Here is a 21,970-nt window from a genome sequence, read left to right on the forward strand (position 1 = left end):
CACTGATCACAGAGTGCGCCATGCACGCCCTGCAGGGCACACGCAGGCCGCTCGGGCACGGGAGGACGTCAATAGACGTACACCCGGCAAAGCAGGTCTGTGCTGTAGCCGTCATTCAGCTATAGCATGGATCTGAGCAGGTTAAATTATGTTTATGAGTATATTTATTGCTGTTTTTATCTTAGAATACATTTTATTGAGGTAATGCGCTAGGTTGATGTGCCTTTTTCTTTTTACTGTTGTTTTTCAGTCTGAGGTGACCAGTTGTCCTCAGGGCCAGATTAAGAACATCATGGGCCTGGTGCTGAGAATTTTGGTGGGGCCTTTTATAAACAATAAATAAATAAAAATGCTAACTATTTTTTGTTATAACAAATTAAATTAAAGAGAGAGAGGGAGGATGAGAGAGAGAGAAAGAGAGAGAGAGAGAGAGAGGAGATGAAAGAGGTGTGAGGGGTAAGGGAGGGAGGATGAGAGAGAAAGGGGGGGGTGGGAGAGAGAGGATACACATGAGCATGTGTTGGAATGACATCAATGCAGCCTGGCCAAGGCTAGTCACTGAAGGCACAGAACCCAGAAGAAAGACTGGGTGAAGATGGAAGTGCCCGGGCTCTGCCGGATTGATCACAGCACAGCACTGGAGGGCTCAGTCTGACAATTTAAGTGTGTCCTAATGTGCTAATATGCCGGGCATACTTGTACATTATGGCATAACCTACCCCGGGGCCTCTAAAAAGTAGTAATGTTAGAAAAGTTTACTACCACTTTAATATCACAGGAGCCTCTCATGGGGCCCCCTACTGACCCTGTGCCTCTTGGTTAGTGCCTAAGTGCATAGTTGTCAACATTTCAAAAATATTTTCTGGGACACTTTTTTTACAAGTGCTATATTTAGAGTAACTGACATCCCCTATGTTCCTCTATACATCACAATAGTAATTACAAAATTAAATAAGTACTAATAATGAGGCAGAACAAATATGAGGACTGTGAGATTTCCTTTAGTTGAACTGACACAAGTGCCCATTCTAGAGCTGGTAACATTGAGGATATTCAGTATAAATTTAAAGAACAGTTTTTGTGGGTAAGAGGCATAGGGGAGGAGTATGGATGGTATAAAAGTGGAAAGTATGTGCAGGTGAGGGAGAGGAATGTGGAGGGTCTAACACTGGGCACTATGTACATTAGAGGAGTGCAGAGGGTATGGCAGAAGGCACTATGTACAGGAGAGGAGTGTGAAGGTTATGACAGCGGGCAGTATGCACAGCAGAGGAGTGTAGAGGGTATGACATTGGGCACAATGTATAAGAGAAGAGTGTGGAGGGTATGACAGTGAGCAATATGTACAGGAGTGTGGAGGGTATGACAGTGAGTAATATGTACAGGAGAGAAGTGTGGAGAGTAGGACAGTAAGCAGTAATTACAGGAGAGGAGTGTGGAGGGAGGGTATGACGGTGGGCACTATGTATAGGAGAGGAGTATGGAGGGTATGACAGTGAGTAGTGTGTACAGGAGAGGAGTGTGGAGGGTATGACAGTGGGCACTATGTATAGGAGAGAAGTGTGGAGAGTAGGACAGTAAGCAGTAATTACATGAGAGGAGTGTGGAGGGAGGGTATGACGGTGGGCACTATGTATAGGAGAGGAGTATGGAGGGTATGACAGTGAGTAGTATGTACAGGAGAGGAGTGTGGAGGGAATGACAGTGGGCACTATGTATAGGAGAGAAGTGTGGAGGGTATGACAGTGGGCAATATGTACAGCAGAGGAGTGTAGACGGTATGACATTGGGCACTATGTATAAGAGAAGAGTGTGGAGGGTATGACAGTGAGCAATATGTACAGGGGTGTTGAGGGTATGACAGTGGGCACTATGTACAGGAGAGAAGTGTGGAGAGTAGAACAGTAAGCAGTAATTACAGGAGAGGAGTGTGGAGGGAGGGTATGACGGTGGGCACTATGTATAGGAGAGGAGTATGGAGGGTATGACAGTGAGTAGTATGTACAGGAGAGGAGTGTGGAGGGTATGACAGTGGACACTATGTATAGGAGAGAAGTGTGGAGGGTATGACAGTGGGCACTATGTACAGGAGAGGAGTGTGAAGGGTATGACAGTGGGCAGTATGCACAGCAGAGGAGTGTAGACTGTATGACATTGGGCACTATGTATAAGAGAAGAGTGCGGAGGGTATGACAGTGAGCAATATGTACAGGAGTGTAGAGGGTATGACAGTGGGCACTATGTACAGGAGAGAAGTGTGGAGAGTAGGACAGTAAGCAGTAATTACAGGAGAGGAGTGTGGAGGGAGGGTATGATGGTGGGCACTATGTATAGGAGAGGAGTATGGAGGGTATGACAGTGAGTAGTATGTACAGGAGAGGAGTGTGGAGGATATGACAGTGGGCACTATGTATAGGAGAGAAGTGTGGAGGGTATGACAGTGGGCACTATGTATAGGAGAGGAGTATGGAGGGTATGACAGTGGGTAGTATGTACAGGAGAGGAGTTTGGAGGGTATGACGGTGGGAACTATGTATAGGAGAGGAGTGTGGAGGCTACGACAGTGGGCACTATGTACAGGAGAGAAGTGTATGACAGCGGGCACTATGTAAAAGAGAGGAGTGTGTAGGATATGACAGCGGGCGTTATGTATAGGAGAGAAGTGTGGAGGGTATTACAGTGAGCAGTATGTACAGGAGAGAAGTGTGGAGGGTATGACAGGGTATGACAGTGAGCACTATGTATAGGAGAGAAGTGTGGAGAGTATGACAGTGGGCACTATGTATAGGAGAGGAGGATGAAGCAATCTGAGAAGGAAAAATGGAAAGGTTTGTGGAAGGATGTTTAGGGACTGTGTAGTGGTTAAGCGGGCCATACATGGATTGAAATTACACCAATTAAGCAGAGACCAGCCATAGTTGATCTATGTGTGGGCTAGCTGGTTTTACACAAGTCATTCTATTAACCGACTTGAGTACAACCAGCCTGTCAGGTTTTCCCCAAAACAATCAGTGCTGCCAGCTATAGTTAGCAACACTAATCATTGTATTCACTGGCAGAACACAATAACACTACGGGAGTGATTGCCCCATCACAGGTCAGCAGGTGAGAGGGTGTGTGGGGACAGGCTGGGGAGAGATACTAGTCAGTCCCTGGGTAGGTACTGGTTAGTATCAGAGCCAGATACACACAGGTTACATACGCCACGATCGTTAGAGCGAGAGCAATAATTCTAGCACTAGACCTCCTCTGTAACTCTAAACATGTAACCTGCAAAAAAAAAAAATGTAAGCATCGCTTAGTACACAACAAAAAATCGTGCTAACTTTAGTGTTTTTTTTAATGAATGAAACAGTTTGTTTCTAAAAAAAACGTTTGAAAAATTGCTGCGCAAATATCGTGTAACATAAAAAGTTGCAAAGACCACCATTTTATTCCATAGGGTGTCTGCTAAAACAATATATAATGCTTGAGGGTTCTGAGTAATTTTGTAGCATAAAAAAATGATGATTTTTACATGTAGGAGAGAAGTCTCAGAATGGGCCTGGGTGGCAAGGGGTTAATTACCATAAGTAATACAATTATAGCATACAAATTATAGCATACAAATAATTATTATAAGCTCTGTGAGTTCATCCTCTCAGTCTGCTGCAGAGTGTTCCAGCTTGTATTTATACTGCCGCTCTGTATGTAGCTTCTGACAGGCTGCGCAAGGAGCCCTGTATCTCCGGAACCCCATATTTTAACCAGCGCTGGAGTGGGTCTTTAGCTACCTACCCCCCAAATGTGGGGTCTCTATAAATCCTGATCGCCGAGCTACAATCCTCGAAGTCGATCTTTTTTTTTTTTTTTTTAATCTTTTTTTTTTTTTTGGACAAATGGGCCTATCTTGAGAAAGGGGCCTGGAGCTGCAGCTCCAATAGCCCCTATGTTAATCCAGCCCTGGTTGTCCTGAGAAGGCAGCAAGACCATTGGTGCCAAGAAGCAATTTGCACTGGGCACCCCAGGTTAACCACTGCGAGTGCATGAGAAGTGCAAGTCATTACTTGACAATAAATTCACATTGATGTTCAGGAGGATGTAGAGGATAGAAAATTAAATTAAACATCTTGTTAAAGGCCAAACATCAGTCATTGAAAGGGTAGGCTTTATTGTTTTGCAGTGCAGAATCTCACCAGTTCATTGACTGTAAAACATGGACGCCTTTTTAACTAGAAGTTTACACTAAAAGGCAGCATGGGCTGACTAGGTAACCTTGAGATATCTGATGGGATTCAGTAAGGATCCCACTGTTACAGCTAAATGGGGTTTACAAGGGGTGACTATTGCATATCCCTTTGATGTTGGTGGCCTAATAACGAAGTCATTTACTGTAAATCCTCTTTAGGTGCCCACTCTTTCAATAATAAAGTCCTGCATTTACTTATTAGTGCAATGACATCAAAGTGGTTGGTTTTCTTGCCCCATCACTCCCTTTGTTAATAAAAGTGATATTCCTGTTGGATCTCTGTGGGGTACAGAGCCTACACTCTTGTTATTTTCCTTTGGGCATCTTTTTCAGTTGGTGGAGCAAAGTCAGTAAAAAAAATCAGACAGATTTGCACCAAATCCTGGTTTGTATGAACTGATACCTCCATCCCTGGTCACATTTGTAGTTTCCATTCAAGGTTATTAATGAAGAAAAACAGGAATCAACAATAATTCAAATGGTACTTCTGGTCCAGACCATTAGCCACCGATGACCCTTAGCCTCATTGCTGAACCCCAGGCAAATGTAAAGAAAACACCAATGCAAGCAGCTGTATATTAAAAAAAATATAATGAGCAGACCCGTTATCTAGAAAAGACACTCTTTTGGCCTGTCCAGTGAGCCCTGGAGCTTGAGGCTCCATGATCTGGGGGCCTGGCTGAAGACAGGATTGGAGTGGATGATGTCTGAGTACCAGTACCAGAGGTCACTCTTCCACATGAGGTCCTGGGTGAGGAATTTGTGAAGAGCCTGATACTGGGGAAAGATTTGGTGCTAATGGAAATGACTGTTTTCAAGAAGGTACAGACTGCTTGAATCAGTTTAACCAGTTGCCGACCGCCGCACGCCGATGTACGTCGGTACAATGGCATGGGCAGGCATAAGGACATACATGTACGTCCCTTGCCTCCCGCGGGTCGGGGGCCCGATCGGGCCCCCGCCCGGTGCCTGCGGCGGTCGGTATTCGTTCGGGAGCGATCCCGGACGAGGGGACGGCCATTCATTCATGGCCACCCCCTCGCGATCGCTCCCGACGAATAGAAATCCCCGGTGACATCACTTCCTCTCCTGTAATGTAAACACAGGAGAGGAAGTGATGTATTCTCTCCTCCGTGTCGGTATTTTTCGTTCCGACACGGAGGAGAGCGGATCAGTAAGTTGCACCAACACTCACACACACAGTAGAACATGCCAGGCACACTCACACCCCCCCTTTACCCCCCGATCACCCCCCCAATTACCCCTGCCCCCCAGTCACAGTGACACCAATGTCATTTTTTTTTTTTTTTTTTGCATTGGTGTCATTTGTGACTGTAATAACTGTTAGGGCAGTTAGAGTTAGCCCCCTTTAGTTCTAATGTACCCCCCTAACCCCCCCAATAAAGGTTTAACCCCGTGATCACCCCCCGTCGCCAGTGTCACTAAGGCTGGGTTCACATTGCAGCGGTTTATGAGAACGAATGTGATTCGCACCGCACTGCAGTGCAAATCACATCCGATCTCTGTGCGATTCGAGTTCTGCCATTCGCCGCACCCGCCGCACCCGCCACACCCGCCGCACCCGCCGCAAATTCGCACGGGACCCTTTTTTTGGCCCGCAGCAGAATCGGATCGCATGGGTGTTCACACCATGCGATCCGAGTTTGCAGATCGCACTGCGATATGCGAACTGATCTGGGGGTGTCAGTAACATTTCACTGACACTCCCAGCAGTTCGCATAGGGCAGTGTGAACTGCCGCCGGGAGGCATGCGATGCGGGAACCCGCCGCGGATTCGCGGCGTTTCCGCATCGCTCCAGTGTGAACCCAGCCTAATAAGCGATCATTTTTCTGATCGCCGTATTAGTGTCACAGGTGACGCTAGTTAGGCAGGTAGGTATTTAGGTTCGCCGCAGCTTTTTATAGCGCCAGGGACCCCCATATACTACCGCATAAAGCCCCCTGATTGCCCCCTAGTTAACCCTTTCACCAGTGATCACCATATAACTGTTACAGGTGACGCTGGTTGGTTAGTTATTTTTTTATAGTTTCAGGGCACCCGCCATTTATTACCTAATAAAGGTTTAACCCCCTGATCACCCGGCGGGTGTCATTTGTGACTAATAACTGTTAGGGCAGTTAGGGTTAGCCCCCTTTAGTTCTAAGGTACCCCCCTAACCCCCCCAATAAAGGTTTAACCCCGTGATCACCCCCCGTCGCCAGTGTCACTAAGGCTGGGTTCACATTGCAGCGGTTTATGAGAACGGATGTGATTCGCACCGCACTGCAGTGCAAATCACATCCGATCTCTGTGCGATTCGAGTTCAGCCATTCGCTGCACCCGCCGCAAATTCGCACGGGACCCTTTTTTTGGCCCGCAGCAGAATCGGATCGCATGGGTGTTCACACCATGCGATCCGAGTTTGCAGATCGCACTGCGATATGCGAACTGATCTGGGGGTGTCAGTAACATTTCACTGACACTCCCAGCAGTTCGCATAGGGCAGTGTGAACTGCCGCCGGGAGGCATGCGATGCGGGAACCCGCCGCGCATTCGTGGCGTTCCCGCATCGCTCCAGTGTGAACCCAGCCTAATAAGCGATCGTTTTTCTGATCGCTGTATTAGTGTCACAGGTGACGCTAGTTAGGCAGGTAGGTATTTAGGTTCGCTGCAGCTTTTTATAGCGCCAGGGACCTCCATATACTACCGCATAAAGCCCCCTAATTGCCCCCTAGTTAACCCTTTCACCAGTGATCACCATATAACTGTTACAGGTGACGCTGATTGGTTAGTTATTTTTTTATAGTTTCAGGGCACCCGCCATTTATTACCTAGTCTCACTAGTGTACCCCTAAATTTAGGGGTGTCTACTTTCCAAAATGGGGTCATTTGGGGGGGGTTTGTGCCATCTTGGCATTTTATGGCCTTCAAAACTGTAACGCCCTTAGAAAGCCTGAAGGCGGTGCTTGGTTTTCGGGGCCCCGTACGCGGCTAGGCTCCCAAAAAGTCCCACATATGTGGTATCCCCATACTCAGGAGAAGCAGCAGAATTTATTTTGGGGTGTCATTTCACATATGCCCATGGCATGCGTGAGCAATATATCATTTAGTGACAACTTTGTGAAAAAAAAAAAAAAAAAGTTTGTAATTTTCCCGCAACTTGTGGCAAAATATAAAATATTCCATGGACTCAACATGCCTCTCAGCAAATAGCTTGGGGTGTCTACTTTCTAAAATGGGGTCATTTGTGGGGGTTTTGTGCCATCTTGGCATTTTATGGCCTTCAAAACTGTAATAGGTAGTGAGGAGTGAAATCAAAAAATTACGCCCTTAGAAAGCCTGAAGGCGGTGCTTGGTTTTCGGGGCCCCGTACGCGGCTAGGCTCCCAAAAAGTCCCACATATGTGGTATCCCCGTACTCAGGAGAAGCAGCAGAATTTATTTTGGGGTGTCATTTCACATATGCCCATGGCATGCATGAGCAATATATCATTTAGTGACAACTTTGTTAAAAAAAAAATAAAAAATAAAAAGTTTGTAATTTTCCCGCAACTTGTGGCAAAATATAAAATATTCCATGAACTCAACATGCCTCTCAGCAAATAGCTTGGGGTGTCTACTTTCTAAAATGGGGTCATTTGTGGGGGTTTTGTGCCATCTTGGCATTTTATGGCCTTCAAAACTGTAATAGGTAGTGAGAAGTGAACTCAAAAATTTACGCCCTTAGAAAGCCTGAAGGCGGTGCTTGGTTTTCGGGGCCCCGTACGCGGCTAAGCTCCCAAAAAGTCCCACATATGTGGTATCCCCATACTCAGGAGAAGCAGCAGAATTTATTTTGGGGTGTCATTTCACATACGCCCATAGCATGTGTGAGCAATATATCATTTAGTGACAACTTTGTGTAAAAAAAAAAAAAAATTTTTTTTTTTGTCATTATTCAATCGCTTGAGGCAAAAAAATAAAATATTCAATGGGCTCAACATGCCTCTTATCAATTTCCTTAGGGGGTCTACTTTCCAAAATGGGGTCATTTGGGGGGGGTTTGTACTGCCCTGCCATTTTAGCACCTCAAGAAATGAGATAGGCAGTCGTAAACTAAAAGCTGCGTAAATTCCAGAAAACGTACCTTAGTTTGTAGATGTGACAACTTTTGCGCAAACCAATAAATATACAATTATTGACTTTTTTTTTACCAAAGACATGTGGCTGAATACATTTTGGCCTAAATGTATGACTAAAATTGAGTTTATTGGATTTTTCTAATAACAAAAAGTAGAAAATATCATTTTTTTTCAAAATTTGCGGTCTTTTTACGTTTATATCGCAAAAAATAAAAATCGCAGAGGCAATCAAATACCATCAAAAGAAAGCTCTATTTGTGGGAAGAAAAGGACGCAAATTTTGTTTGGGTACAACATTGCATGACCGCGCAATTACCAGTTAAAGCAGCGCAGTGCCAAAGTGTAAAAAGACCTCTGGTCATTTACCAGCAAAATGGTCCGGTCTGAAAGTGGTTAAAGGCTATTTCTGCACTGGTGTCTCTTCTAGTTGAGGGCATGTGACCTATAATGGTTCGGGAGGCAGGGAGAGCATGCCAGGCTCCATGTTTGGATTAATGGTCTCGCATGGATTTTTAGGTGGATCTCAAGCATTTTTTTTCCTTTTTTCGAAGCATGCAGAACACCTACCAAACCAAATCCAAAGCAGTTCACCTCATCACTAGCCATAAGGAAAGAGAAAGGGATTAGTAATGAACCAAACTATGCTGGGTTCTGTCCAGCAAGGGTTCAGTGAACTTCAAAGAAATTCAGATGCTGAATTCGAAACCCCACTGAAACGGAAACCAGTAGGGGCCAAATCTGTCATAAAAAATGCCACTTTTCTGGGCTAATGGGCAAGGGTGTGTCAAAAAATAGTATGGGGGAAGGATACTGTCCTGGAGAATATTTTCCAATGCAAACATTTTTTTTTAAACATTACATGCAGCTGGGAGGAGTAATCCTGTGAACTTTTAAGAGTATTTCAAACAAAACAAAAAATGAATAAATCGTGAGGCCCCCCAGGAAGTCCTCACCAGATCCTTTGGGTCTGGTATGGATTTTAAAGGGGGCAAAAAAATTGCATGAGGTCCCCCTAAAAATCCATACAAGACCCTAAATCAAAGCATGCAAGAGGAGGGACAAGCATGCACAGCCTCCTTCTGAACCATACAAGGCCACATGCTCAACATGTGCTCAACATGTGAGGATGCCTTGCCAAGAGGGAGGCTCCCTGGCAGAGGTCCCTGTCTTTATGAGAAAAAGGGCCTCTTCCCCCCACAACCCATGCCCAATGGTTGTGGGGATTTGTGGGAGGAGAACTTTATCAGTAGTGATGGCTGAACGGTTCGCCCGGCGGTCGTTTCGCGGCGAATTTCCGACATTCGCGGTCCGCACGTTCGAACGCCTTTTTCCGTCGTTCGCCGCGGCGGACTTACGTGTTTAATGTATACAAGAACTTTAACCTTTGGTGACACGTTTATCATGTGATACAGGACAGCCAATTGAGACATGACAGCACATGGACACTTGTACATTCCCCCTAACCTATAAATACACCCGATCCGGTGGCCATTTTACATTCTTTCTTCTGTTACGATAGGGACAGGTTCCTGTGTGGAGTAGGGAGAGATAAACCACTAGCTATTTGGTACACAAAAGTTCTTTTCAGGACTGGTATAGGTGTTAGGTGTTGATAGGTTTGCTGTGCTGCTGATTCTTGCAGCAGCCTGAGTGTCTTTTGTTAGTTTAGAGAAAGGGAAAGGACGGTGTATGCTACAGGGACAGCCAGATTAGTCTTTCATCATCATCATCATCATCATCATCATTAGCTGTTACTATCAAGGTCCACAAAAGAGCTGTTCCAGTAACCACTAATCGTTCTCTTTTTTTGCCAATTTGTATAGGGACAGGAAGGAAGCAGTGTTGTCAGGCAGTGAGGGTCAGTTTAAAGACTTGCTGTTATTATTAGTTCCACAAAGGTTCTTTTCAGGACTGGTATCAGTGGTACAGTAATAGGCTTGTACATGTATAATATTCTTTCTTCCAAATATAGAAAGGATATTATACTTGACTGCTGCCCTTCTGCTGCAGTCTGCTAAACATTCACAACTCACTTGTTCCACAAAAGTTCTTATAAGGACTGGTAACTTGGTATAGGGTGCTACGGTACATAGGCTTGAGTGCGGTACAGTCTGCTGTTCTGTAAGGACCGCTATCGGTCCACAATAGATAGGGTTGACGTGCACCACTGCTGACCGCTGCCCTATACTGCAGCAGTCCTTCAGCGGTATAGGGACTGACGTACAGTCTGCTAATCACTAACACACAACCTGCTTGTTCCACAAAAGTTCTTATAAGGACTGGTAACTTGGTATAGGGTGCTACGGTACATAGGCTTGAGTGCGGTACAGTCTGCTGTTCTGTAAGGACCGCTATCGGTCCACAATAGATAGGGTTGACGTGCACCACTGCTGACCGCTGCCCTATACTGCAGCAGTCCTTCAGCGGTATAGGGACTGACGTACAGTCTGCTAAACACTAATACACAACCTGCTTGGTCCACAAAAGTTCTTATAAGGACTGGTAACTTGGTATAGGGTGCTACGGTACATAGGCTTGAGTGCGGTACAGTCTGCTGTTCTGTAAGGACCGCTATCGGTCCACAATAGATAGGGTTGACGTGCCCCACTGCTGACCGCTCACCTATACTGCAGCAGTCCTTCAGCGGTATAGGGACTGACATACAGTCTGCTAATCACTAACACACAACCTGCTTGTTCCACAAAAGTTCTTATAAGGACTGGTAACTTGGTATAGGGTGCTACGGTACATAGGCTTGAGTGCGGTACAGTCTGCTGTTCTGTAAGGACCGCTATCGGTCCACAATAGATAGGGTTGACGTGCACCACTGCTGACCGCTGCCCTATACTGCAGCAGTCCTTCAGCGGTATAGGGACTGACGTACAGTCTGCTAAACACTAATACACAACCTGCTTGGTCCACAAAAGTTCTTATAAGGACTGGTAACTTGGTATAGGGTGCTACGGTACATAGGCTTGAGTGCGGTACAGTCTGCTGTTCTGTAAGGACCGCTATAGGTCCACAATAGATAGGGTTGACGTGCACCACTGCTGACCGCTCACCTATACTGCAGCAGTCCTTCAGCGGTATAGGGACTGACGTACAGTCTGCTAATCACTAACACACAACCTGCTTGTTCCACAAAAGTTCTTATAAGGACTGGTAACTTGGTATAGGGTGCTACGGTACATAGGCTTGAGTGCGGTACAGTCTGCTGTTCTGTAAGGACCGCTATCGGTCCACAATAGATAGGGTTGACGTGCACCACTGCTGACCGCTGCCCTATACTGCAGCAGTCCTTCAGCGGTATAGGGACTGACGTACAGTCTGCTAAACACTAATACACAACCTGCTTGGTCCACAAAAGTTCTTATAAGGACTGGTAACTTGGTATAGGGTGCTACGGTACATAGGCTTGAGTGCGGTACAGTCTGCTGTTCTGTAAGGACCGCTATAGGTCCACAATAGATAGGGTTGACGTGCACCACTGCTGACCGCTCACCTATACTGCAGCAGTCCTTCAGCGGTATAGGGACTGACGTACAGTCTGCTAATCACTAACACACAACCTGCTTGTTCCACAAAAGTTCTTATAAGGACTGGTAACTTGGTATAGGGTGCTACGGTACATAGGCTTGAGTGCGGTACAGTCTGCTGTTCTGTAAGGACCGCTATCGGTCCACAATAGATAGGGTTGACGTGCACCACTGCTGACCGCTGCCCTATACTGCAGCAGTCCTTCAGCGGTATAGGGACTGACGTACAGTCTGCTAAACACTAATACACAACCTGCTTGGTCCACAAAAGTTCTTATAAGGACTGGTAACTTGGTATAGGGTGCTACGGTACATAGGCTTGAGTGCGGTACAGTCTGCTGTTCTGTAAGGACCGCTATCGGTCCACAATAGATAGGGTTGACGTGCACCACTGCTGACCGCTGCCCTATACTGCAGCAGTCCTTCAGCGGTATAGGGACTGACGTACAGTCTGCTAAACACTAATACACAACCTGCTTGGTCCACAAAAGTTCTTATAAGGACTGGTAACTTGGTATAGGGTGCTACGGTACATAGGCTTGAGTGCGGTACAGTCTGCTGTTCTGTAAGGACCGCTATCGGTCCACAATAGATAGGGTTGACGTGCACCACTGCTGACCGCTGCCCTATACTGCAGCAGTCCTTCAGCGGTATAGGGACTGACGTACAGTCTGCTAATCACTAACACACAACCTGCTTGTTCCACAAAAGTTCTTATAAGGACTGGTAACTTGGTATAGGGTGCTACGGTACATAGGCTTGAGTGCGGTACAGTCTGCTGTTCTGTAAGGACCGCTATCGGTCCACAATAGATAGGGTTGACGTGCACCACTGCTGACCGCTGCCCTATACTGCAGCAGTCCTTCAGCGGTATAGGGACTGACGTACAGTCTGCTAAACACTAATACACAACCTGCTTGGTCCACAAAAGTTCTTATAAGGACTGGTAACTTGGTATAGGGTGCTACGGTACATAGGCTTGAGTGCGGTACAGTCTGCTGTTCTGTAAGGACCGCTATCGGTCCACAATAGATAGGGTTGACGTGCACCACTGCTGACCGCTGCCCTATACTGCAGCAGTCCTTCATCGGTATAGGGACTAAGAGTTTTGTCACAGGGTCATTTAAAAAATGACAGGCAGAGGAAGAGGCAGGCCCTTCCGCAGGGGTGGTAGGGGTAGGGCAGGAGCAACAGGCTTGAGCCAAAGTGGGAAGTTGCAGAAGGTGCGTTCAATTACTTTAAAGGATGCACCAGACTTGGTTGAGTGGCTCGCTCAGCCTTACTCTTCTGCACCCTCCTCATCCTCTCGATCTGCACCCTCTTCTTCACTCTCTGCTATGTGCACCCCCAAAGACACTACCACCAACAACACGACCACCACCACCACCACCACATACCTTCCGCTTGAGTCACTGGAATTATTTTCCGATCCATATCAAGAGGACATTTCTGATGCGCAGCCACTCTTGGTATTGGATCAGGAAGAGGAGGTAGCAACAAGCGCTACTCAGCAGTCTGACGCCAGTACCCAGATCAGCCCAAGGAGGAGGTTGGTCCCCGGTGTTGCTGCCTACTCCGAGATCTCTACTTATAGCGGTGGGGAAGGTGACGTTGATGATGACGTGTCTAGTGATGTCACGTGGGTGCCCACAAGAGAGGAAGAGGAGGGGAGTTCAGAGGGAGATATGGACCAGCAGATAGGGAGGAGAAGCAGCAATGACTTACATTGCACAGCAGGGACAAAGCAGACTGCAAATGTATCAGGAGCGAGTCATCGACCATGTACGGTCACATCTGGCGCTCCCAGGACACCGGCACATGGCTCCGCAGTGTGGGCTTTTTTTAACGTGTCCGCTGCTGACAATAGCGTTGCCATCTGCAATCTTTGCAGTCAACGCGTTAGTCGCGGTAAGCCCAATACTCACCTAGGGACGACCGCCTTAAGAAGGCACATGAGCAGCCATCACCGAGCCCAGTGGGAGCAACGGAACACACAAAGCCACACTGCAGGCTCTCACCGTCCAGCCTCGTCTTCTACTTCTCCTTCTCCTCTCTCCTCACAATTGTCTTCCACTCCACCTTCCATCACGCCAAGCTCACATTTTTCTGCAAAAAGGCAGGCTTCCGTGGGCCTAATGTTTGAGCGTAAAAAAATGATGACGCCGGATAACCCTCTTGCCCAACGGTTGGCGGCTGGCTTGTCAGAACTCATAGCCCGCCAACTACTGCCATATAAACTGGTGGACTCGGAGGCCTTTCGCAAATTTGTGGCCATTGGAACACCACAATGGAAGGTCCCAGGAAGGAAGTATTTCTCAGAGAAGGGCATCCCAGAGCTATATGGCCATGTTCAGCGGCAAGTGAATGTATCTCTGGCACACAGTGTCGGTGCCAAGATACATCTGACCACAGACACGTGGTCTAGCAAACACGGGCAGGGAAGGTATATCAGTTTTACTGCCCACTGGGTGAACCTTCTGACGGCCGTCAAGCATGTAACCCGTGGCACCCGTGTAGATTTGGTTTTACCGCCACGGATTGCATGCAGGCCTGACTCTTCTTCTCCTCCTCCTACTCCATCCTCCTCCCTCTCCTCCTCAGCTGCCTCCTCCTTTTCCGCTGCTAGCGTCTCTTCCACTGCACCGCCCAAGCTCCCCAGAACCTATTCCACATGCCAGGTGAGACGTTGCCATGCCGTGCTGCGTCTGTTGTGCCTGGAAGCAAAGAGCCACACTGGCCCGGCACTCCTTTCAGCTTTGCGTTCACAGGCAGATGAGTGGCTAACACCGCTCAATTTGACAGTTGGTAAAGTGGTGTGTGACAACGGTGCCAATCTGCTTAGCGCATTGAAACAGGGCAAAATCACGCACGTGCCGTGCATGGCACACGTCTTAAACTTGGTCGTGCAGCGATTCCTTGTCAAATACCCTGGGGTCCAGGACATCTTGCGGCAGGCAAGGAAAATCTCGGCCCATTTCAGAAGATCTTACACGGCCATGGCTCGCCTTGCTGACATTCAGCGGCGACACCATCTGCCGGTCAGACGTCTTATTTGCGATTGCCCGACGCGATGGAACTCAACCTTCTATATGCTTGATAGGCTGCTCCAGCAGAAACGTGCAGTTAACGTCTACCTGTATGAACTCTGCGAAAGAAACGGTTCTGGGGAGCTGGGTTTTTTTTCACCGCGCCAGTGGCTGCTCATGCGCGACACATGCAGACTTCTGCGGCCATTTGAGGAGATCACCAAACTGGTCAGTCGCAGCCATGGCGCCATCAGTGACATGGTACCTTATGCCTTCTTTCTGGAGCGTGCATTGCGTCGTGTCATTGATCAGGCTGTGGAGGAGCAGGAGCGGGAAGATGAGGAAGTCGCAATGCTGGATGAATTCCCAGGGGGGGCTACTCTATCTGAGACAAGTCAACAACAGGAGTCTGATGAGGAGTCAGAGGAGGATGGTGCCGGGGCGGATGAGCAGGAGCAAGAAGAGCATGCTTTAAACCTTTCTGGGATCCCTGTTGTGCGAGGATGGGGAGAGGAGAATGAAGAGGACGACATTATCCTGGATGATGAGCAGGAGCCAGGCCACCACACCGCTTCCACTTTAGTGCAAATGGGGGCCTTCATGCTCCAGTGTTTTAATAGGGACCCCCGTATAAAAAGCATGAGGGTCAAGGACCAGTACTGGGTGGCAACGTACTTAGACCCCCCGGTACAAACACAAAATGGCGGAAATGTTACCGCCGTCGCAGAGGGCTGTCAGAATGCAGCACTTCCAGGCCTTGCTTCGAGAAATGCTGCATTCTGCTTTTGCGTGCGCTGGCAGAGGAGCAATTCCCACTCCCAGAGAAGGATTTGCGGGTACCAATCCAACAGCGCCTGCAAGAAGAGGCCGGTTTGAAGATGTGTTGGTGACTTCGGATATGAGGTCATTCTTTCAGCCGACCCATCGACAGGTGTCATCCGGATCCAGCATCAGGGAACGCCTAGACCGTCAGGTGTCCGACTACATTGGGTTAACGGCCGATGTGGACGCTCTGAGGAGTGATGAACCCCTAGACTACTGGGTGGGCAGGCTTGACCTCTGGCCAGAGCTTGCCCAATTTGCAATCGAACTGTTGGCTTGCCCCTCATCCAGTGTCCTGTCCGAAAGGACGTTCAGCGCAGCAGGGGGGATTGTGACCGATAAGCGTACTCGCCTAGCTCACCACAGTGTTAACTACCTCACATTTCTAAAAATGAATGAGGCATGGATCTCGGAGGAATTCAACACATGTGACCAGTAGACCATGTATATGTCTATAAACTATTTTTTTAATCAAGCACACAGACCTTCTTAATTCATTTGGCTCACTTCCTTGACCCAAAAAAGCACACCGTACTATATGCCCCTACCCTCCTCTTTGAAGAGGTTGAGCGGTGTCATATTTCTACTGGGGCTGCTTATGATATCCCTGTGCTGTGCTGACTTCCTCCTGGGGGTTCTTATTATGAAGGGATCACACTATCCCTGTGCTGTGCTGACTTCCTCCTGGGGGTTCTTATTATGAGGGGATCACACCATCCCTGTGCTGTGCTGACTTCCTCCTGGGGCTGCTTACGGTGCTGCTGTCAGTGCTGTATGTCACGGTGCTGCTGTCAGCGCTGTATGTCACGGTGCTGCTGTCAGCGCTGTATGTCACGGTGCTGCTGTCAGCGCTGTATGTCACGGTGCTGCTGTCAGCGCTGTATGTCACGGTGCTGCTGTCAGCGCTGTATGTCACGGTGCTGCTGTCAGCGCTGTATGTCACGGTGCTGCTGTCAGCGCTGTATGTCACGGTGCTGCTGTCAGCGCTGTATGTCACGGTGCTGCTGTCAGCGCTGTATGTCACGGTGCTGCTGTCAGCGCTGTATGTCACGGTGCTGCTGTCAGCGCTCTGTATTACGGTGCTGCTGTCAGATGCCTCTATCACGGTGCATGTGTCATTCCGGTATGTCACGCTGCTGGTGATCATCTCCTGCACCCTCTTCTTTGCCTACCCTGGTCCCTGACCTTCCCTCTCCTCCATTGCCTTCATTAGCTCCATAGTCCTGAATTGTTAGAACAATTTCCCAAATAAAATAAAAATGCTTGTAGTTATCGATCCCAAATTCACCTCATACATGTATTATGTCATTGTCCAGATGGTGGGACTACGTTTTACCCCCTAATAATTACCACGTGGCCGCAAATTCGACATGAAGGTTTGCAAAGTTCGCCTCCCATTGAAGTCAATGGGGCCCGCGGCGAACGTTCGGTTTCGCGAACGTTTGGGTCCGTTCGCATTTCGCGTTCGCGAAACGTCCCGTCGGAAGTTCGTCCATCACTATTTATCAGAACCTGCAGGCCCTTTTAACAACAACAGGGTCCCAAGATATTGCCTCCCCATGTGAATGAGTATGGGGTGCATAGTATCTCTACTCATTCACAAAAAAAAAAAAGTTATAACCTAGAAATAAAAACACCCAAACATTTGAGTCATTTATCAAAACATAAAAATGCCCCAAAAGCCCCTTATTTTAAATCTATCATCAATCACATTGTCCAGCAATGCAGAGCCATGTCAATCATGATTCTCAACAGCTGGCAATCTGCCAAAATAAATAAAAAGCTGACACTCAGACATGCTTGTTTGCTTGTTGCCCACCAAATGGAAAGTGCGGTGGATCACAGCTTCAATCACAGGATTTCCTGGTGACATTATTGACCAAATATGAGCATGTCTATATATGGTCAATAATGTCACTGGGATCCCAGCCCTGTGCTTATTTGCTTACATGATCAGGGATTCCTCGCCATGTAAGTGAAGGGGGGTGGTGATGTCACTGGCTGTTAAAGGAGAAGTATAGCCAAAGCTGAAGTCTGCTCTCTGCTGACATCACAGAGTCGGTCCAGGCTAGGTGTCATCACCACCATAAAGTCGGTATCCACCTAGATCCCTGGACCGACACCTGGCTCAGCTGCTCAGTGAGCCGCTGAGAGCCTGAGCCGGTCTCTCCCACTCCCTCCATAGCCCAGCGCTCCAGTGAGTGAGAAGGAGGCAGAGCAGAGAGCTGTGACTGTAGTGTAGAAGGCGCTGGGGGGACAGATGAAGCATTGGGCTGATGCTGCATCCACCTAGGTAAGTATGAATAAAAAAAAAACATACTTCTATTTTATCTTTGCAGTGCCTGAACCCGCTAGCAACCCTAACAACCATTGACAGTGGAATGATGTCATACATGAAGTTTGACTCCTGCCAAATGGGTACATTTGGACGAACGCCCAAACAGCCAAAGTTTGAATATTTGACAAATACAGCATCTCCCATGTTTGTATGTGTTTAAAGCTGAATTGTAACCCCCCTTCGGGCCAGTCCACCCTTGAATGATTCACTATGCCTGTGTCGTTGGATGCATGACCAATGCCATTGCCTTTGCCAAAGAAGTTTAGGAAAATGGTGTTCATACAGTATGTGACGGAACCAATCCCCCACACTCCGCTTGAGTGCTTCCATCAGTATACCGCTTCCTAAGTCCTGGAACACGAGTCCAATGGATCTGGCTATAGGGACCCCAAGAACCAGACAACACCAGTCTTGGAGTACATCAGGAATAGCCTTTTATTTGAAATCTCACATAAATATATACAGCAGATTGACTAAAACCTAACCTAATTAGCATGAGCTAATTATCTAATCATTGACCCAGACTAGTTGACTGAGAGATAAGACTTTTCAGGGTAAGACTTTACATCTCCTAGATCACTGACTGACTATTCAATACACATTACCATAAACATAAACACAGGGTTAAATAGCACAAACAACAATGTGTGGAATACTCTTACAAGCCAGACTAGACTCATTTACACAACAGACAGGTGGCTGGAGTTGATGATATTAGTGTCTAACAGTTTGTGTCCCAACAGTATGATTCAGTCTGTGTGTCTTGGGGGGGGGGGGGGGGGCATGGACCTGAATCCAAGTAACACCACCTCAGGAGTCCCCAGGCATACAGCTCACAAAGAGCACTGTTCCCCCAAATGCCAGGGCCCATAATCGGTGGTCAAGATGCTGGCATTCAGTCCCCTCCAAAAGCCTCTGTCACACAGTATATAGCCAGCTAACCAGAGGCTGTGACTGAACCCCATTAACATCCAGAAGAAACTTTGGCAATAATGCCCCAGTATTGGTCAGTTAGAAAAAAAAACTTTTATACCCTAATACAAACATACTGTATATTTAGTTCTGGATAAACATAACAAGCTCCAGCCAAGGGAACTGACAGGGTGCTACACATGAATTAAAAAAAAAAGCTCAGATAAATTAACATTCCTGAACTTTACAGTGGTAAGATAATTGTTCCCAAGGGGTATCTGAAGCAAGCAATATGAATGCCACAAAGTGTATAAAAAGCTCAGAGATCAGGCTTAATAATGAAGTACATGATGCCCCAAAAGCAGTAACACAACTTTTATTTTAATTTTTGTTTTTTTACTTTTTCTTTTATTTTATTTTTTATATTTATAAAATTATAATATTTTTATTTTATATTTTTCTTGCAATAGCCCTGGTAAGTGTGCTTCATATTTTTAATTTCTCATCTGTTCAGCATCTGTGTTGAGGCAATGCTTTGTCGTTCAAGTCTGAGTATGTATTATTATTCATTACAGGTATATAGTGCCGACAATTTACACAACACTTTATATATAATTTGCACATTTGCTTAAGGCTGTAGCTATATACAATGTTTTGCTCATGTCAGCAGCACTAAATGGAGTTTATTTTAACTATTGCACAATTTTCATGAAAGTGAAACTTTAAAGAAAATGATTCCGGGGTATGAAATTGTACAAATAATTGAGCAGAAGGTCGCTGGGTAGATGTTCCATTATCAAGGATTCCTGATTTCCTGAAATAAATTCATCTTCACTTTCTCTGCAAAGACTTTATTTTGATCTGAAACCACATATTTTCCCTTTATCTTGGTGACATCTGACTCCAATTTTAATTGTAACTGCAAGCCAGGTAAAGAAAATCCTTTGGATTATCCAACAAATATGTTTTACACAGGTCTAATTAACTTTTAATTAAAGCAAAACCCCACCCAAAACTTTTTTATTATGTCACCAATTTGCAAGCTAAATATCCCCCACTGCATACAGAAAGATCTCCGTGCCCCATGTTGGTGACATTTAAATAATTAGCAATTCACAGTTACTAAAGACTGAAATGGTAATGTTTTATATCTATCAATAGATATAGATCTAGATAGATAGATAGATATAGATCGATATAGATAGATAGATATAGATCGATATAGATAGATAGATAAAGATCGATATAGATAGATAGATATATATATAGATCGATATAGATAGATAGATATAGAGATAGATAGAGATAGATAGATATAGAGATAGATAGAGATAGATAGATATAGAGATAGATAGATATAGAGAAAGATAGAGATAGATAGATAGATAGATAGATAGATAGATAGATAGATAGATAGATAGATAGATAGATAGATAGATAGATAGATAGATATAGAGATATAGATAGATAGATAGATATAGAGATTAGTGATGGCCGAACGGTTCGCCCGGCGGTCGTTTCGCGGCGAATTTCCGACTTTCGCCGTCCGCGGGTTCGAACGCCTTTTTCCGTCGTTCGCCCCGGCGGACTTACGTGTTTAATGTATACAAGAACTTTAACCTTTCGTGACACGTTTATCATGTGTTACAGGACAACCAATTGAGACATGACAGCTCATGGACACTTGGACATTCCCCCTAACCTATAAATACACCCGATCCGGTGGCCATTTTACATTCTTTCTTCTGTCACTGTAGGGAAAGGATCCTGTGTGGAGTAGGGACAGAGAAAACGCTAGCTATTTGGTACACAAAAGTTCTTTTCAGGACTGGTATAGGTGTTAGGTCAGCAGCCTGAGTTTCTTTTGTCAGTTTAGATAAAGGGACAGAGCGCTGTATGCTGCTATTTTAGGGACAGCTCAGCCAGATTAGTCTTTCTTCATCATCATCATCATCATCATCATTAGCTGTTACTATCAGGTCCACAAAAGAGCTGTTCCAGCTAATCGTTCCAGCCTACTCTTTTTTGCCAATTTGTATAGGGACAGGCAGGAAGCAGTGTGTCAGGCAGTGAGGATAATTTTAAAGACTTGCTGTTACTATTAGTTCCACAAAGGTTCTTTTCAGGACTGGTATCAGTGGTACGGTAATAGGCTTGTACACGTATAATATTCTTTCTTCCAAATATAGAAAGAATATTATACTTGACTGCTGCCCTTCTGCTGCAGTCTGCTAATCATTCACAACTCACTTGTTCCACAAAGCTCTTTATCAGGACTGGTAACTTGGTCTGTCTAGGGTGCTACGGTACATAGGCTTGGGTGCGGTACAGTCTGCTGTTCTGTAAGGACCGCTATCGGTCCACAATAGATAGGGTTGCCGTGCACTACTGCTGACCGCTGCCCTATACTGCAGCAGTCCTTCAGCGGTATAGGGACTGACGCACAGTCTGCTAAACACTAATACACAACCTGCTTGGTCCACAAAAGTTCTTATAAGGACTGGTAACTTGGTATAGGGTGCTACGGTACATAGGCCTGAGTGCGTTACAGTCTGCTGTTCTGTAAGGACCGCTATCGGTCCACAATACATAGGGTTGACGTGCACTACTGCTGACCGCTGCCCTATACTGCAGCAGTCCTTCAGCGGTATAGGGACTGACGCACAGTCTGCTAAACACTAACACACAACCTGCTTGGTCCACAAAAGTTCTTATAAGGACTGGTAACTTGGTATAGGGTGCTACGGTACATAGGCCTGAGTGCAGTACAGTCTGCTGTTCTGTAAGGACTGCTATCGGTCCACAATACATAGGGTTGCCGTGCACTACTGCTGACCGCTGCCCTATACTGCAGCAGTCCTTCAGCGGTATAGGGACTGACGCACAGTCTGCTAAACACTAATACACAACCTGCTTGGTCCACAAAAGTTCTTATAAGGACTGGTAACTTGGTATAGGGTGCTACGGTACATAGGCCTGAGTGCGTT

The sequence above is a fragment of the Lithobates pipiens genome, unplaced genomic scaffold (genome assembly GCF_037356315.1).
Source record: "Lithobates pipiens isolate NorthernLeopardFrog02 unplaced genomic scaffold, aLitPip1_a1.2 Scaffold_8, whole genome shotgun sequence".
Taxonomy (NCBI): domain Eukaryota; kingdom Metazoa; phylum Chordata; class Amphibia; order Anura; family Ranidae; genus Lithobates; species Lithobates pipiens.